The 18,132-nt window shown below is 35.1% G+C and overlaps 1 protein-coding gene across 1 annotated transcript in view; it reads right to left on the bottom strand.

Annotated features, from left to right (window-relative positions):
* LOC129750851 (acetylcholine receptor subunit alpha-like 1) overlaps positions 1-6,971 on the bottom strand; it is a 361,925-nt gene extending 354,954 nt beyond the window's left edge. Inside the window, exon 1 of the mRNA XM_055745954.1 lies at positions 6,184-6,971. The gene's annotated coding sequence lies outside the window, so the exon portion shown is untranslated. The remainder of the gene's footprint in view (positions 1-6,183) is intronic.
* Positions 6,972-18,132: the final 11,161 nt, after the last annotated feature.

Genomic DNA, 18,132 nt, shown 5'->3' on the forward strand with positions numbered 1-18,132 from the left:
CATTTTTTGGATCATACGAAAATAACGAGTCCCCGATTCGGGAATCCGGATCGTTTGCTGGAAAAAACAGCAAAGTAAATAATGTTAGCTGGTTTCCAGCAAAATTTCGGATTGCTGAACATTTTTTTGCTGGAAATTGAGGCAAAAATTTACTGTGAGGGATGGCAACGCTAGTTCATATGGTTAAAAAACGCCTACAAGTAGACAAGCAATTTAAAAAGGCAAACATTTGTATTTCGGTAGTGAATTTTGAATAGGGCGAATGCGCCAAATGTAAACAAATGGAGTTATCAGCAGGTTGATAAAGTACGTTCGGAGACTTACATTTTGAGTTTACAACGTTAAATGAAGGAGATTTGGTTCTCGAGAAATAAAGAAAACAAAGTAATATTTTTGCTGGAAGCTTATGGAGCTGTCAAACTTTGAAGGCGTTTTTCTCGAAACAGTGATGTTGGCGCATACGCTGTATTAAAAATTCGATAACGATTTCTTCCCTAATAAAGAATACCGGTATTCAGTTTTGAAAACGATTGATTGAAAAAAAAAATCAAGAATCCTTTATCTGTGAGCTAAATCAGCTAAACTTAAATAATAAATTTTAGGTACCCTCGAAAAGCATTTTGCGATCACGGAGTAACGAGCTTAACTATTGCTAATTAGGGGCTGTTCACAAACCTACGTAAGCACATAGGGGGGGGGGAGGAGGGGAGGAGGAGGGTAATGTGGGTGGGGGGGTGAGGTGGGGGGGAGGGGGGGGGGGTGGGGGGAGGTTTCACATTTGCTTACGATCTCTTACTAGGGGGGTAGGGAGGGGGGGGGGGGGGTTTCAAAAATCTTACGTAAGAAATATTACATTGAAAATTCATCACAGCCACAGCCATACGAAACCATATTACTCATGTTTTATTTTACTCACTACCTATTTGTTAGTTAATTTTGAAGTTAAGTTATTTATCTATAAAAATATATAAAAAACTGCAGGTTCTAAAAAATTAATAGAGAATCAATTCAAACCAAAAACACTAAATCACATTATTAAAAAAGATTGTCGCTTTTCGCTTTTCATCATAACAATCTTTTCAATTAAGAAATGTATAGAAACAACAAGGAAAATGGCGCGTTTTGACACCACGATTTGAATCCATTATATTTCGAAAATGACTTCATTCAGAAAAAAATCTTTACAAATCAATATAAGGTGCTTTAAATAATGAACTTCTAGACAGTTTTTTCAGTGATACACACTACTTATTCTAAATTTTACAAAAGATTTACCAAAAAAATCCTAAAAATTTATCGCTTACCGCTGAATGAGTCTGAGCTTTTAGGATAATTGACAACGTGATTGTCGTTAAACATTTTTGCCCCAATTTTTTTTTTTTTTGTCTTTATTTAAGAGGTATTCAGCCACAGGCTGGTTCACCTCTGAAAAGTATAGAATGTTATTTTTTTAAAGATTTTTATGATTTTCAGGTACAAAACATAACAATTTTTTATGGTACCTTGTGCTAACCTGATCTCTCTTTTTGAAATCGGAATTTAGATTTTATATCGTTTATTCGTTTGGGAAATTTATTGAAAATTATTGTTACCCCAAACTTGTCTTGAATAATATTTTCTATAATCGTTTATGACATTTCATCTGTTGTTTTGTACAGATTGTGCTTTTCAAATACAGTTTTTTTTTAATTTTACTTAAAAAGTGCTTTGCTTTGAAGTATGTATGTAACATTTTAAATATTTTCAAGCTATTTAAAAAAAAAAACGTTTCAGTTTCTCTGACACGAATGCCGTAATGCTGGTAAATTTCTCAAAGAATATTAAATGTAAGATCTTACTAGGGGGGGGGAGGGGGGGTTTTGAAAAATCTTACTTTTTCTTACCAGGGGGGGGAGGGAGGGTTGAAAATTTCCAAAATCGTGCTTACGTAATTAGTGAACGGCCCCTTAGCTTTTTGTATCTTTTGAAAAATTCATTGAAAAATGCTATGAGTACAAATACTACATAGTAGTCATTTTTTTCGCTTAATTAAAAATTGGCAAAAATGTTTCAATTTTGGTTTTATAATATGAAATAATCGAAAATTATATATCAAATTAAAATTCTTCGGTTCACGTTGGTGTTCATAACTAGGTAACTTTTCAATTCTTAAAAAAATTTGTTTTGGAAAATATTGTTTTAAAAGTTTTCTATTTAGGGTAGATACTCTAGATTTCGACAGGAGCTAGTTTTCGACAAAATTTTAATGAAAGGCTTATCTTTCTGTTTGGTGGCTCAAGCTATCTATGTTCATATTTTTCTATTTTTGCTCTCCCACTTAAGTATACGTTGAGTATAAAAATTCTTCTAAATAAGTTATTGGATACTAGTAAATCAATAATTAAAAATTAACATTCTAAATCACCTGTGAAATTCAATGCCATCGACCAAATAAGAATGATTTTGAATCACGAAAAAAACCCTTCAATTTGATTAAAAGCAACATAAAAGGAATCAATGGATGGATAAGGTTCTGAAATCAATCTTTTCGGTAATTTATTTTATATTTTTGGTAACATTTAACAAATAGAAAACAATTTATTTGTTTGGGAGATGCAACGAGCTCTCTCGAAAAATTGGACGTCGGTGTTCCGCAGGGCAGCTATATAGGGCTTCTCTTTTTCTTACTGTACAAAAATGATGTTAGCCGACTTCCCCTGCACGGCATACCACGTCTTTTTGCTGATGACACAGGTTTTTTTTATACCGGCGTATGTCCAAACAACGTGATTATACATATGGAAGAAGATTTGAAAGTTTTGCTTAAATACTTTTCCTAAAATCTTTTTACACTTAACCTTACAAAAACAAAGTATGATCCAAAACTCTCATGGAGCAATCACACACATCATTTGCAAAAAAAGATATCATTTTATAGCGGATTTCTATGGAGGGTCAAAGCATTTGTCCCACGTCATGTCTTGCTCAAGTTCTTTTTTACCTTCATACATTCTCATCTATATTACCTAATTGCTATATGGGGAAGGGCATCAATGTCTCTTTTATCACGCTTACAATCCTTACTGAACCGTTGTTTAAAAACTATGTTCAATCTCCCTTTGCTTTATTCAACCAATTTAATTTATTCCAACAGTTCAAACAATATTTTACCACTCACTAAACTTTGTGACCTTCAAATTATTTTCCATGTATTTGATAACTTGCATTCATTAAAAAGAAATCAAAGTTTAAGGTTCACTCCAGGAATACGCATCCATAATACCCGACATTCTTATTACTTGATACGTAGAACGTCCTCCACTTCTCATGGATAGCGACGAATTTCGTTCATTGGACCAACAAAATTTAATAGACTTCCTTCTGATATAAAAAACATAACGTATAGGAACCATTTCAAGAACAAACTGATGCAATAATTCAAAGAAATTTTTTTTTTATGTTCAGCCAACCACATTTTTAGAGTCAAATAGATACCTTTTTGAAATTTTCTTAGCTGGATAAATGATTCAATTAATTTAATTTCATTAATTTAATTCATTTAATCATAAGCTAAATTTTTATTTTGTTTTTATTTTGTTAGTCTGTATTTTAATAACAGAAACGCATGTTTCTCTTAAAAGGAAAATATTTTTCCACTGAGATTAATGTAGTAGTTTAGTTGTTGTATCGTTACATTCCCTAGTTTAAATAATTTTTAAGGTTCTCAGCATGATTAAATCTTTGCTCCTGAATGTAGCACAAAAGTGAAAACGTGTTTAGTCCGCAATGTGTTAAATAGAATTTATAACGAAACTTCAATAAAATAATTTCATCGAGCATAATTGTTTACAAACCCCGTAATTGTCAGTGAAAAGCTATAGAACCAGAACTCACAACTGGGCAAAGGTTAGGTTGCCTGGTAATAAATTAACATGTAACATTGTCAACTTAAACACTGATTATCCATGGCTAGACTGCCGTGTTACGCCGAAGTGACGCATAAACCATTTTTGTTTTTTAGCGAATAAAAGCGATTTTCTCTTTTTCCTCTTTATTCCTTTATCTGGGACTTTTCATAAAATGTGATCTGTAGAACCTATGCTAAGATAGATGAGAAATTCAGCCTTTTGAAACACAACTCTTCATTTTGCTTAAAATTCGTACAATTACTTCAAATGAATATGCGTCAGTTCGGCGTATAAACGTTTGTTTTGAGTTGACGATTCCTCGTCGGAGTGGCATTTATCCCTAAAAACGTGCAAATGGAACAAATTTCGTTATTCACTTAAAATGGCCAGTGCGTTGGATCTTCTTAAATTGTATTCAAGTGAGGAAATTTGAGTGATGCCATCGGAGAAACTTCTCAAGGTATGTATTTCTCTGTACATTTAAACAATTTCCGGTCGTTTATAAAATTCGAGGGTACAGCTTTAAAAATAAATAATACTGTTCATTTAACCACACAAGTAAATTTATTTGTAATATAAAACATTATAAAATTTATAAGAAATAGGTTTTATTGTACAAATGTTAAATAATTTATCAAGTTTTTAAATTAATGTATGTGTTAACAATAGCTTTCAAATTTTATTTACCAAACCGCCTAGACAACTTCTTTGTTTGGAACTCCTTTTTCTGAGAAAGAGGAGGAAGCAGGGCTTTACTATTTTAAACAGATTGTCATGTTAAAATATGATTTTATTCCAAATCTGAGGAATGTCGCTTAAAATTATACGGGTTATTGAAATTGTTCTGTATCACTTTCAAAAACGCATGGATATGCGTCGCATAAATCGCACTTTTAGCGATTTGTTTTTCTCGATTTTCTCAAAAACTGTTTGATATTTTCTAGATTTGTTGAAAGCATTTGAAAGCTCATAGGAAAACGCATAAAATTGTGTCAAAAAGTCAAAATCGAAGAAAAAGGATATGCGTCACTTCAACATATCACGGCAGTAGAGGGCCGGTTATTTTTTTTACCAAAAATGCTTGTTATATTAAAAACTGTCAGTTTTCAAAAAAAAAAATATGTTTAAAATTATTGATAATTTTCTAAAATATTCATATAAATGTTGTTTTTCTAACGCTACGTCAACCATTTGTCATTTAGCAAAATAAACATTTGCTTTCCTTCCCCGCTTTTCAATCCCTAGCCAGTAAATCAAAAATTGACAGCCTCAAATTGGAACAAACAGTGTGTTGTTTTTCTCCAGCATAGAAAAAAAAACTCCAGATTCGTTAAGTTGCAGGTCGGTACGATTTGTCGAAGAAGATCGAAACAAACATTAGAAGAGCCAGGGAGAGCGCGGAGAAGCTCCAAGAAAGAAAAACAGTTCACCTGGCACCGCTGATGATGATGACGAGAGGTGCCGTTCAGAATTTTGAAGTGGTTTTAGGGGGTTTGGGAAATCGGTTTAATCGTGGGAACGAAACGAACATCGTGGGGAAGAGGAGCGACACCCCCGAAAAAGGTTGGGTGTGGATGGGTGGAAATTTGGTTTTGCTTCTTTTCATCTTTCATTCAACGACGACGACGAGTCAGTGGCAGCTCCACTCCATCCTTAAGCTTCAAATTGCGGAAAGGTGTGGTGCAGAAGAGAAGGATAAAGTGGACTCAGCATCCAGTCAGCCAGCCAGCCAGCCAGCCATAGAACAAGTCAGCTAGCTTGAGATGAACGGTTTCTGTTCGTTTGGTCTGGTTTGGCTTTGTGGATCTCCGAGCACGCCTTACACTACAATCAGAAAAGGAAAATGCTTCTTTGTACACGTCCTTTACCTAGTTTTCCGTTTTTCTTTACGTGTTTCTGCAGGTTTCTCTGTTTTCTGAGAACCTGATTTCTTTGTCGATCCGAAAATTCTTCGTCGGACCGATTAGGAGCGTTCTTGGCCCGGTGAGGGTCACAGCACACACAAGTCAGAACTACGTCAACCTCGTCAAATGAGTCTCACGATGGTTGATTTTTCCACACCGTCTTTTGCTTATTCTTTTGGGGTGGTCAGAGAAAATCGGAAAAGTTGGGGGAGCTCAGCATCCAACCAAACACGCTACAGGTAATGAACTTGGTAAATTTCTCCACCCACACGGCCAGCAGGAGGATGTTTGATACCAGAGAGCTGATACTGGAAAGTTTAGCTTAAACGGGTATGGTTTTTAAGAATAGGTTTAACCTTGGTGATTTTTGCTAGCAATTTGAACACACTTACAATTCATCATCACTCGGTACTCCTGTAGGTTCGGGGATGTCGCAATCCTTGAATCAATTCCTTTTACGAACACTTTCTAAATTCGGATCACACTGTCGATGATGTTATCCTGTGGAAAATTCCTTTTGTAGGAGAGACACTACTTGTACGTGGATCAAACACACTGTTTGGGAGGATTTTTGGTTGCTAAATTTTAAAACACTTGACACTGGGCAGCTTCATTTCTGCCTGCCAACTCCCTGCTGCAACTGTATGCTTTCACCGATTTTTTTTATACCGTGACACAACCTCACACTCGTGGGAATCGCCCCAAAATTTTCCTCTTATTCCCAGAATTGGTGTATTCGGATTTTTGCTTTGCAGCAGCAGCCCCAACAGAACTGGCTGGTTTTCACGACGATTCAACGTTGCTAGTTTTCCCGCACACGCCTTTTTCAACAGCTCGAGTACGATTTTTGAAGTTTAAATTCGCCATTCGGAACTCCGGGGTCGGTTCGAGTTTTTCAGGTTCAGGAGGAACAGCAGCATTCGTCAGCAGCGCTGCCTCGACATAGCCCCACATACACCAGGCGAGCTGAAGAGCTCCCTCTACGACGGACACGACACACGCACAACTTTTTTTTTTGCTTGCTTGCTTGCTTTCTTTCCTTCACTTCCTTCTGATGGAACCTTACACACGAACCTTCACCAGGCGAATCTTTCTTCTTCCGGGCAGCATCCGGCTAGCTATACGGACATTCCAAGGGCTCCGTCCCGACACGCTGGAGCTGTTACCTTATCGAGCTAGGGTAATTATAATACTTTTTAACAAAAATTATCTAATATGACAACAAATCGCAATCGTAACAAACAGTCGAGCGATTTCATCAATCCGCGGGCTCAAAGGCAACTGGAGATGGCTGAGAAAAGATCACTGACGGACGCAACTGCGCAGGCCTGCAGCATTTCAACGCGCAGCCATGGACTTGGACAATACCTACAGGAGGACGACGAAGATGCAAACCACCCAAAAATGGGCTCTCCGAGGCGAGGAAAAGCTCTCTCGCGAGCGCTCTGCTCTTCCGAACCATTTTCCCATAACAACACAGTAAAGGGAGTGTCCCCCATGGAATCTTCACTGGACCAACACCTAAATTTCGGTACTTTTAATTAAAAACCAATCACTTCATAAGAAAACATTTCCTCGTCATTAAACTTTCATCCGGTAAAAAATCTACTGGTTTGATAATTTTTTCAAAAATCAATTCACATCCTATCAAATTTCCAGGCTTCGTAACGAGATGAGAGAATTCCATGGACCCACCCGTCAGTCGACACAGCTTCCGTCGTCGTCAGCGAGAGTCCCAAACGACCGACTACCAAAAACGTACTCAGAGGGATAATGCGGGATAAAATCGCAAACTGAATAAAAATGTTGAAAGTTCCTATCTACAATATTTCATCGATTATGTACGTGCTAGCTTAACGCTCTTTAGTAGAATCGCGAGCTTTTTCTCTTTTTATCACAGATAGGGATTGAATTTAATTTATTGAAAGGTTAAATTTAACAAAGTTGGAATTCGGAGCGCACGGGTTTTATTTCTACCCTCGTGATGTTGATATTATCTTGGAAAAAATAGCATCTATTTATACTCCAAAGTTGACAATTGATATGTTTACCAGTTAAAGTTGGAAAAAGTGAAATATCAAGGGAAGAACGTGGTGTCTGGAGATTTAATCTCTTCATGTTCAGAGAGCCATTTCATGTAGAAAATACCCTCTTGGTAACAATTCGTGAAGATAATCAAATGATTCAGAAAAATTAAAGGCTTCCAAGTAGATTTGATAAAAATGTGTCAAACCAATGCTTGGTTCATGTTTGCTATCGTTTGGATAAGAAGAATTATACGGAATTGAAACGTTTTCAAACATGGTCTAAAAACTTAGTGGAAAATGAAACGTTCCCTCACGGTGTATCGGTTTATAATGAAGTAGAATGCATCCGATCATTAAGTTCGTTAACACCAACTATTGTGTTATCCTGCACGATTCTAACACTTCAAAATTGTTGATCCGTGCTTGAAAAAAAGTTATGTATGTGGTGAAAAAGCTTCTTAAAAATTTCTACCCGCTCTTTTTCAACACCTGTACTTTTCTTCTAAGTTTCTTCTATCCATCTATAATTTACAAATCTTGAAATGTTCTCACTAAAAGAACATAACATTCACCGATAAGGCCTTAAAAATTAATTTCAAATAAAATTCACGGTGCTTGATCGATTGAATTTTTAATCGGAAAATGCTGCTTTCATTTGTTGTGCACATTATGCTGGAAAAAGCTGCAGTGTTATTGGGGTTCTAAAATAGTGTGCTTCTGAAAAATAGTTTAAGGAAAACCATATATCAAGTGCGGTTGAAAAAAGCGTTTTTATGTTGTGTTTTCCCCACGTTTGTTCATCTGTTGCAAACGGGAGATTATGATTTTTACAGTGTCATTTTCTAATGGCATAGCACTATCTGGAAAACTGAAGAAGTTTTGAGGAAAGGAGCTGCACTGAGATAAGTATCCTTTTTTAAACATATTTTTGAGATGCCAGATATAGCTTATGTATATCCGATGGGTGTAAATATTTATATTAACAAGAAACTCAATAAGTCGAATACCTTTTGTTTCGGACTGAATTTCTCAAATAAACTCTTCGATTACTTAGAGACCTTGAAAGGTTTTGTGTTCTATTAATGTTTTTATTTGTTCTTTTTTATTTTCAAGAGTGAGTAAAGGCTCTTTATCCTTGGTTCACGACCAGAAATTATGGAACACAGAAATCTTTGGCAGTAGAGTTTAATAAAAAGGATTAACATTTTTGATGTTTAATACACTCTGATCCTTTGCCTTGTTTTACGTTTTCTGTGTACAAAATAACTCATTTTCAGCACTTATTAGCGTGCTTCCAAAACATAGCCTCTCGTAGCTTATGATACTTGTGGTCCATGTTTCTTCTTTCTTTTTGTTCCTGATGTTTCTACGTTCTCTGCTCCACAGTAGGCCCGACAATTTTATGTTTTTAACTATTTGTATGTTAAGTTAAGATAATTTTAGGCGTGAACTAAGGCGAGATAAATTTTGGCTGTGGAGGCACGATTAGTGATTATTGATTAGTGAAAGGTTAGAAGTCATGCTGAAACCTAAGAGTTCAAAGGTAAATAACACAAGGGAAAAGCATTTTTGGGGTCCAATTTAAGTGATAAGAGCTATTATTATTATTATTATTATTATTATTTATTTGAGTCCTTTTAACCACCCGGGTCATTCGGGTCTACGGATTATAATAGCTGCTTTTGGAATAATTTTGCATCCTGAATTCAAATCATTAGTCAGATTTTTTCTATTACCTCCAGTTCAGGTGAAATGACGTGAGGAAATTAAAATTAATCAGTTTTGAGTAAAATCTATCTTTGATAACTGATAAACTAATAAATCAACATGAAAACTTAAAACAGACTATTTTTTATCCTTCATTGAATTAAAGATTCATATCTTGCCTTTATTGTTAAATTTCAGCAATAGGGGAGAGGCGGGCTATATGCGCATATTAAGGAAAACACTCATTTTCTCCCATATTCCGATGGATAGGAACCTGAAAACTATATGCACATGAGCGGACATCTGTTTTCTAAACGTAAGAGCAATTTTTCTGTTTAAATCTCTTACAGTTTTTGGGAAAATAATTTTATAATAAAAGAAGTCAAAATAGCCGATTTCCGAAACCGGCGGGCTAAATGCGCATATTTATGTTTTAAGCTATATTTCATTTACACTCGCAATATTTTGAAATTATTTAATTGAAAATGGTAGAAACGGATGTTAGGCATACGTCAATGCTGAAATTTTGGTGAAATTTTTTACATCACTAGTTCTTTTGCATGAAACATAGTTAAGTATGCCATATGGCCATATTTCATGGTAATATTTTGTTCATATTATATTTTTATGGGATCAGTATGAAGTTGTTCTTTTTTCGCTGTAAGATCGTGATTTGAGCGTAGATTTAATGTTTAAATGATAGAAAGTAAAAAAATTATAAGAATAATCTATTTTTCTTGATATAGGCATTTAACCTGCCTTGATATGGGCATTCAGAACCTGTCTCGTATTCCAACATCTTATCATCTACAACTTTGCAGAAAGCTTCAATTTGTTGAATTTCCGATTTCCTGATGAATAAGAAAGAAAAACCATTAAAATTTTTGTTCACAGAATATGTACGCACGATAATTAAAGTTCAATATATTATAACAAAACTGACAAAAATCTTGTTTGAATTTTTAAATTTTTTCGACTTTATATAACAATTTAATTTTTCCATGCCATGTGTTAAAAGCGTACTACCCTCAAACTGCACTGATTAGACATGATGAATCTCTAGCCATATCGTCAATCGGCTGTATGCGCATATTACCTAACATGCGCATTTAGGAACACTTCCCCCTACAAAGCATTAAAAACTTAAAAGTTCAAATATGACATAATATGAGAAAGTCTTAAAATTTTTGATTTTGAAAGTTTTAACTCATTTAATAATTTTGTTGAAGACAGGAAAACAATAAATAAAATATAAAAGATAAAATTTGTTTAAAATTTTCTTTTAAATGTTGTGAAAACTCTCCTGTTTTTTAGAATGAGAAAAACTCGACAAGTCGAAAAATTCTTCAACTTTTTTCTCAGAATTTCAAAATTACTCGCAATCTTTGAGAAAGTTAATCATTGCATTAAAACCTATATTTTCAAAACCTTTGAAATGTTCTATAGTATTTACTATAAAAAGCATTTTTACCTACTTTCATGAGTTATGAGGAATCCATTAATAACGTAACGATTTAAATGCACTTTTTTTGACTCCTCATCTCCCGTATGTCATAAATCGTTACGATGCGACGTACCCCCCATTAAAAAACAATTAATTTATCGTCCTTATCGGTGAAAGGTTAGTAGGGACATCTTTAGAATATGAATTCTTTTTATAGATGAAAAGAAAGTTAGAAGAACTGAAAGATTGTGAAAATGAGCGGGTAGAATTAGTTTAGATGCATTATCATCACATATAAAATTTTTGTTCAGCCCGGGCCAACTACTATTAGGATATATTGCCAGTTCTACTTGAACACTACCTTGGCAGGAGACCTCAGCCCTAACCTCAAACCACGGGAGAACAAAATCGATTTTTAAGAAGGGTGCACGATAAACGCGATTTTCCGGTACTAATATCGACAAATTCGTCCTGTGGAAAAGCGATACACAGATGTTCGTGTTTAATTTTGTTTTGGGTGTTCAGGGGTGCCAAGAAAATTGATCTTTGGAAAATGATTATATTTATGTGAATATTTTTAAAATATTCAGAACAAGTGGGCGATCAACCAATAAAGAAAGACAAACTTCATTTCAAGCTAATTCGAATTTCCTGGGTGATTAAATACGCAAAAATATCTTCTTTCGTAAAAATTTCCATACAAAATTGAAACGCGTTGCGCTTCTTCAGGAACCAACCAAATCATATCAAATTTTACACTAATGACCCAGAAGGCATCGAAAAAACATATGGGATCAAAACGTAATTTACATTCACATTATACATTTTAGTTGACTTTGGTTTGCTTATCATTCCCCTGCAAAAATTGCATGATATCAAAATAGATACGATATGAACACAATTTTTCAAGAAAAAAATAGCTACGTAACTATGAGCGTCAATGATGTCAACCTCCCTGGATCTTCCAGACATTTTGGACTTTTATCAGACATTGTTTTAGGTTTTTGGATCCAGACTTTTGACATTTCTTCCAGACTTTTGAGTTTGGACATGACATTTTTTTACGAAACAGTCAAAATTCAAAATTTTCGTTGTGAAATAGCGGGAAATGATTCAAATTAGTAATTGAAAAGTGGAGGAATGCTAATGGATGTAAAATAGGAAGCTAAACATAAAACGATGTACTGCCGCCAATATCACAATGGTCTCAGGCAAGGTTGCTGATCTTCGATCAAAATGCTTTTTTCCTCCGATCCTAGTCACCAACGATTAAGTTCCTTAGAGCAAGTTCACTGGTGTTGGGAAAAAGTGGTAGAAATTTTGACACTTTTAGCACATTTTGAAAACTTTTTCATGCAAAAACATTTCAAGATCTGTGGTCTTCAGAGTTTTTACAACACGTGTTGTATTCCGTGATGCAAAAATAGCAATATTTCTATCACATACGGCTGAAATAGAAACAGTGCTGTAAAAAATACAACGCCCGAAGATCTTAAAAACACTTTTGCATGGTAAAATTTTCAAAATGTGCTACAAGTGTCAAAATTTCTACCACTTCTCCCCCAACACCAGTGAACTTGCTCTTAGAAGCATATAAAGTCTGTTTTCTTTAGAAACGACGCTTTTCAGCATCGAATGACGCATACCTAGTTAATTTTTCTTCCCCTTGTTAGTGACCAGTTATTTTCTGAGTCACTACCGACAACCATTAAACAATCATCATCCGCTTGATGAAAAAATTGCGCATATCAGTAAGCCTGGTTTAAAGTAGGTGAATTTTAAAAAGCTAAGGATTAAAAATTCACGGTTTTAATCCTTATTTTCAAAATTGATTCAGTTTTTAAATTTTGATGGTATATATAATTTAAGAAAAATTTACTTTATTCGAAACAAAAAATTACCAAAACAAACAAAAGCAGATAATTTGAAAATGCAAACAAAATTCCAAAATCATATTCAAAGGAGAAGTTGAAATGAGGGCATAACAAGGGCACACCTCTTTTCTACGAAAGTACTCATTATATTATTCTTGAGCCCTAGAAAAAAAATTTATGATCGATTAATCAACTCAATCTTAAATATGCATGTTTTTTTTGCTGGAGTATCGATTTTCACTTAAATTAAGTTGTTTCAAAGTCCGGGTTTTTACATTAACTCACCGAGGCAAGTCGGGCACCCCCATCACATAGTCAAAAAGTCAATTCATATCGGAGAGCTTGTCATTTTATTAGCGCTTGTTTTGCGTGATGATGCCAACAGGAAGAGGGCGTCTAAGTGGAGGAAATGATAAAAAAAATCAAATTATCCATAAAAAAAATAACCTGAAAAACTGTATTTGTGTCTGTTGAAAATGTGTGTATTTTTTTTTGTTTGATAACTTTCAGACATAGGCAACGCGGTTGTGATGGGAGGACAATGCCCGTTATAAGAAAGTTGGTTAATGGAGGTCCGGCATAAAATTTATACTGATTATTCAACCTTCAAGGATGTTCATTATTGGAGTAGAGTCAAAGCAGAGCTTCTTATAAGAGATTCGATCGAAAGCTTTTGAAAAGTCAATGAGCACTTAAACAGAAAATACAGCAGATTAACCAACCAAGGCTCATCACAGAGTGAAGAACTGCTTGTGGAATATTCAATACCAAATACCGGTCCTCTCAGGATCAGTAAAGGCGGTTTTGAGAAATTAACATTAGGAAATAAGTTTGTAAGTTTTTTCTATTCAAGAAATATTTAATCATGCATTAAAAATTTGTAAGCAATCAGATTATTGACAGTGTTTTTATACGAAAGAGTAGGCCGGTGCTGAATCGTCAGCACGTGTTTTTTTTCGTGCGGTAAAAATTCTATCAAATTTATTTTCTAAAATTTTATCGTTTCGAAGATTTCTGTAACAGAAAAGATGGTGATCGCTAGGAGTATGTGAAGAAAGTATTTGTGACTAGTTGGGCGCTTGGTTTGATTCCAGGGGCGAGGTTATGTTTGCCTCACGTGTGTAGTTAACTTAAGGAAATTGTACAAAATTATAACTAAATTTTAAAATTATATACTAAATAATGTGAAGAACATGTTTGATTTCGTCTTTGTTCTACTGAAGAAATAATGAGAAATATGAATTTTTGGCTGCACGCTTTGGAAATATGAGAGTAAGTGAGAACATATTGATTCGTTTATGGGGACGAGAAACAGTAATCAATTCAAGAACAAGCTCGGAATAATGAAGATTGAATTTGGGTTCTTAACGGAAAACAGGGGTTGATATTTATCATCGGTTAATCTGTAATTTAAGATGCTGGATTTCGTGATAATTGCGATATTTTAAGTATTGTTGGAAAAAGCGCTGCTGAAGAAAAACTTGAACTAAGAAAGGATGGAGGGGTAGTGTCCTCCGTTATTCGAATGGGAAGTATAAAGTTCAAATATGGAAGAAGGATGTGAGTACAACGATTTACTTAAATTTTCACATGAATCAAATTATAATGGTGAATGACTTGGAACGAATTGTTTCTTTTTTTCTGCACCGGTACCCAAAGAATCGCCTTTGTCACGGCTTTTACCTGAAAGATTACTAAAGATGCTGAGCAAAGATAAGTGTCCTTGATATCTAATTTCTGTTGATGGTATTATAAATTCTATAAAATGTTAATGATTATATTATTAAATGTATACTTAATAGCTTAACTCTATTACTGGGGATAAGTGGGGGGTAGGACAGGACATCAAACTATCCGAAAACTGATATACGATGGATTGTAGGTTCAAGCCAGCCGCAGTATCTCGGCGAATTTGAATCATGAGTAGGTTACTTAGGTAACTTTTCAAATTTTTTTTATTTGTTTCGAACAGTTGGAAGGGAGTGAGATGAGTCAAACCTATCCCAAGTCAGTGGTAACGGACCCCTTGGTTGTGCTGCAATTATTGTTGGTGAGTTAAGCATGAAAAATATTCGAATGTGCGATCGAGACTTCCCGTACCGAGACGGGTCGAATGACCTATCAGCCATTGGTGGGTTCCATACATACATACATATACATACATTAAAATTTTGTAAACAATCATCACAAAAGTCTTAACCATGGGTTGCCAAGATTTTCACCAAAATTGCCTTAGTTTGAAACTAGCGGACAGCAGAAATTGAATTTCTTTATGAAAATTTCGCACCATGAATCCGCCTGTGGGTTCTTTCTATATATAAAAAGAGAAAATGTTTGAATAAATTTACCATAAATCTGGCCAAATGCTTTTTGAATCCTGAAGACCCATGGAAATATGCAAACAGTTTGTTTTCTTTCATGCACAGGCGGATTCTTGATTTAAAATTTTCATTAGAAAATTCAGTTTCTGCTGTTTGCTTGATTCAAAATAATATTGGTAAAAATCTTGGCCACCTGCGGTTTGAATCAGTGATTTACAAAATAGCGGTGGGTGGTGCCAAAGCGCACCTGGGGTTCTCTTTCACGACAACGCAAATATATCATTTGCAATTATGGTGATCAACTGACAATGATTTTTTTTAATTCGTCCAAATATTTCAAATGAGAGAAATTTTGAGTTTATTGTTAGTTTATTTTATCAGTTTATTGAAGAAAAACGGTTGTAAAACTACTGTTTTACATTCTTTGTGGAAAAGGTAATCAAAAGAATATCTTTTTAAAATTGAAGCATAGTTTTAAACTTCAGTCAAAACAATAAATTTATGCACTCATGTAGAGTTACCATCGGGAGGCCGAGGCAATTTTTCTCGAGAGCCCCTAATTTTTTTAAAGTAGGAACTGGAAATTAGTTCAGTGTATTGCCTTCAAACAAACTTAGAACAATTGAATCATTTATTAGTCGGAAATTAGCATGTGTGATTTTCGTTTTTGTTCGCATACATCAGTAAAGTATGCTGATACATTCTGCTCTTTAGTCGAGAAGCAGTGCTGTCACAAACTATTTGAAAGCTGCTTACGTAATTTGATTGAAAAAAATGAAATTTTAAGCTCTGGATGATGGATTCTGATTAGATTTGTCCGACTTTATGTACAAAAAACCGTTATGAAATGTTATTTAATTAATTTGTGCTGATTTACTCAGCCAAAAACAATGCGAGATTATTTTTTGCTTTGCTTACACTAAAAGGGGGCTCTTAACTTTTAATAAAATGAAACTATTCGGGCTCCTAACTTGAAACGTATTCAGATTTTCTAATTCCAATTTTCTTTCCTTTATTTCTAGAACTTCAAGCAGTATGATTGAACATTATGTTAGTTTTTTTTCCTTAGAAAGGCCCCCTTATCCGAACCTAAGGACCCACCACCCCGTTGCTTTCCCCTAAATCCGGCCTTGTTAGTTCTTGTAAATTATGACAAAGCAAATATATTTCTTCATAACGTGAAAATAAATGATTTGAAATTGCTATTTGCATTATAGATTTTTAATAAACTCGTATTAAGAACCTGAGTATCATTTGATTTTACAGTTTTACACAAATTTTTTTTATAGGGTTTTATTACCGTATTGTGAGTTTTTTAATGGTATTCTCTCCAGGGTGTATGTTATGGTAATTTATCAGTCTGTCACTTATATTATGTAAATTTAACAGCCTGTCGATTACGGATACGGATACGCATGGGAGGACATTTTGCCCTACAGGTGCATATTACTGAAAATCTTCCCAAAACACATCTGCTCCCCAGTTATCATTCCCAAAAATTCGCTCTCTGCGATGGTCGACCAACAACCTCGTAGCACAACTTCCGTTCGGAAGGAAGTGTGTGATATGATGGAAATCTTTCCTTGTGGAATTCTGCGAGAGCAACTCACAACTTTCTCTCACCAGGCTGGGTGAGCGAGGGAGCGAACAAAAAAAAACCCGTGAGAACCGTGAAAGCTTTTGTCGTTTAAATCTGGGTGGTGGCGCTTTCACCACCCAGAAGGCAAGCAAGTAAGCAAGCTAGCTGAAAAAAAGTGTCACGAATCACCAGCTTCCGTCCCACACGGTCGTCGCGGCGGAGAGCCAAAATACCAAATCCTGACCATCGTTGGAACACCAAGAGCAGCAGCAGCAACAACAACATCAACTCTCGACGGCTGGGAACTGGAAGCTGGGAGCAGCAAAAAAAAGCTGTTGTTGTTTCTTTCCCTATTAGTAATGCTCGGAACCGACCGAAACACGCGCTCCTTGATGTGGAGCCTTTCTGCTGCTACCAAGAGACGCTGCTGAGTGTGCTCCAGTTTGAGCAGCAGGTCTCGGTCGGTGGGTCGATCGGTTTTTGTCTTAAGGGATTATTCTTTTGCGTGCATCTTTTGCTAACCCACAATATGGGAGAAGGTTGTTAGGGCGTCGAGGAAGTCGTCGGCTGGTGGAAAATGGAGTAGCATTCTCTCTGTCTCTTTGGTTGTTTTATTTTGCAAATATCGGGCACCACCGACAAGTTGGGTGCGATTGGGGATAAGCCACTAACTGCTGAACAGCGATGAGATTGTCGAAAGATGATTGTCAACATGTTATGGCATGGTGATGTTTAATTACCAATTGAAGCAAAACATACCAATTGGTCATTTGGTTGGTTTGTAGCTGCTTCTTAACTTTTCCCCTTTTTTGACATGCTGTTCTGGATGGTTCTAGAAAAGATTATTTTGACTGACGGAGAAGTATCGTGCATTGAATAGTATACCTACAAACCGAACGATAACAAAAAACGACGTAAATATTAAAATAAATATAATTAGTTCCTTATATGATAAAAAATTCTCAAAATATATCTAAAGCCTTCGAAGTATTTTGAACAATTCGGTTGCTTTCGTTCTAGTTCAACTGACAGAAATTTATGACACTGTCCACATATCTTTTAAAAAATAAAAATAAAATCAACCACTTTCAACCCTTAAATAATCGACTGTTTGGAAACTTACATATAATTAATTTAAGTTAAAAAAAAACAACAGAATTTTTTTTTCTTTTAATAGGTATTGCCTTTTAAAAATTTGTTTGTATATATGGACAAGTTTTATATTCCACATTTCCTGGAGATCCTGGCCAATCGAAGATGGTCCTTACTATACTGAAGAGGGATGACTGATGAAGGAAAATACAGTAAGTGACAAACGCTGGTGTGGAAATGTTGGAATGTATGATCCAGGGCTCAAAAAGTCCACTAAAGCTACGTGATTCAAGAAAA

This window comes from Uranotaenia lowii, chromosome 3 (genome assembly GCF_029784155.1).
Source record: "Uranotaenia lowii strain MFRU-FL chromosome 3, ASM2978415v1, whole genome shotgun sequence".
Classification (NCBI taxonomy): domain Eukaryota; kingdom Metazoa; phylum Arthropoda; class Insecta; order Diptera; family Culicidae; genus Uranotaenia; species Uranotaenia lowii.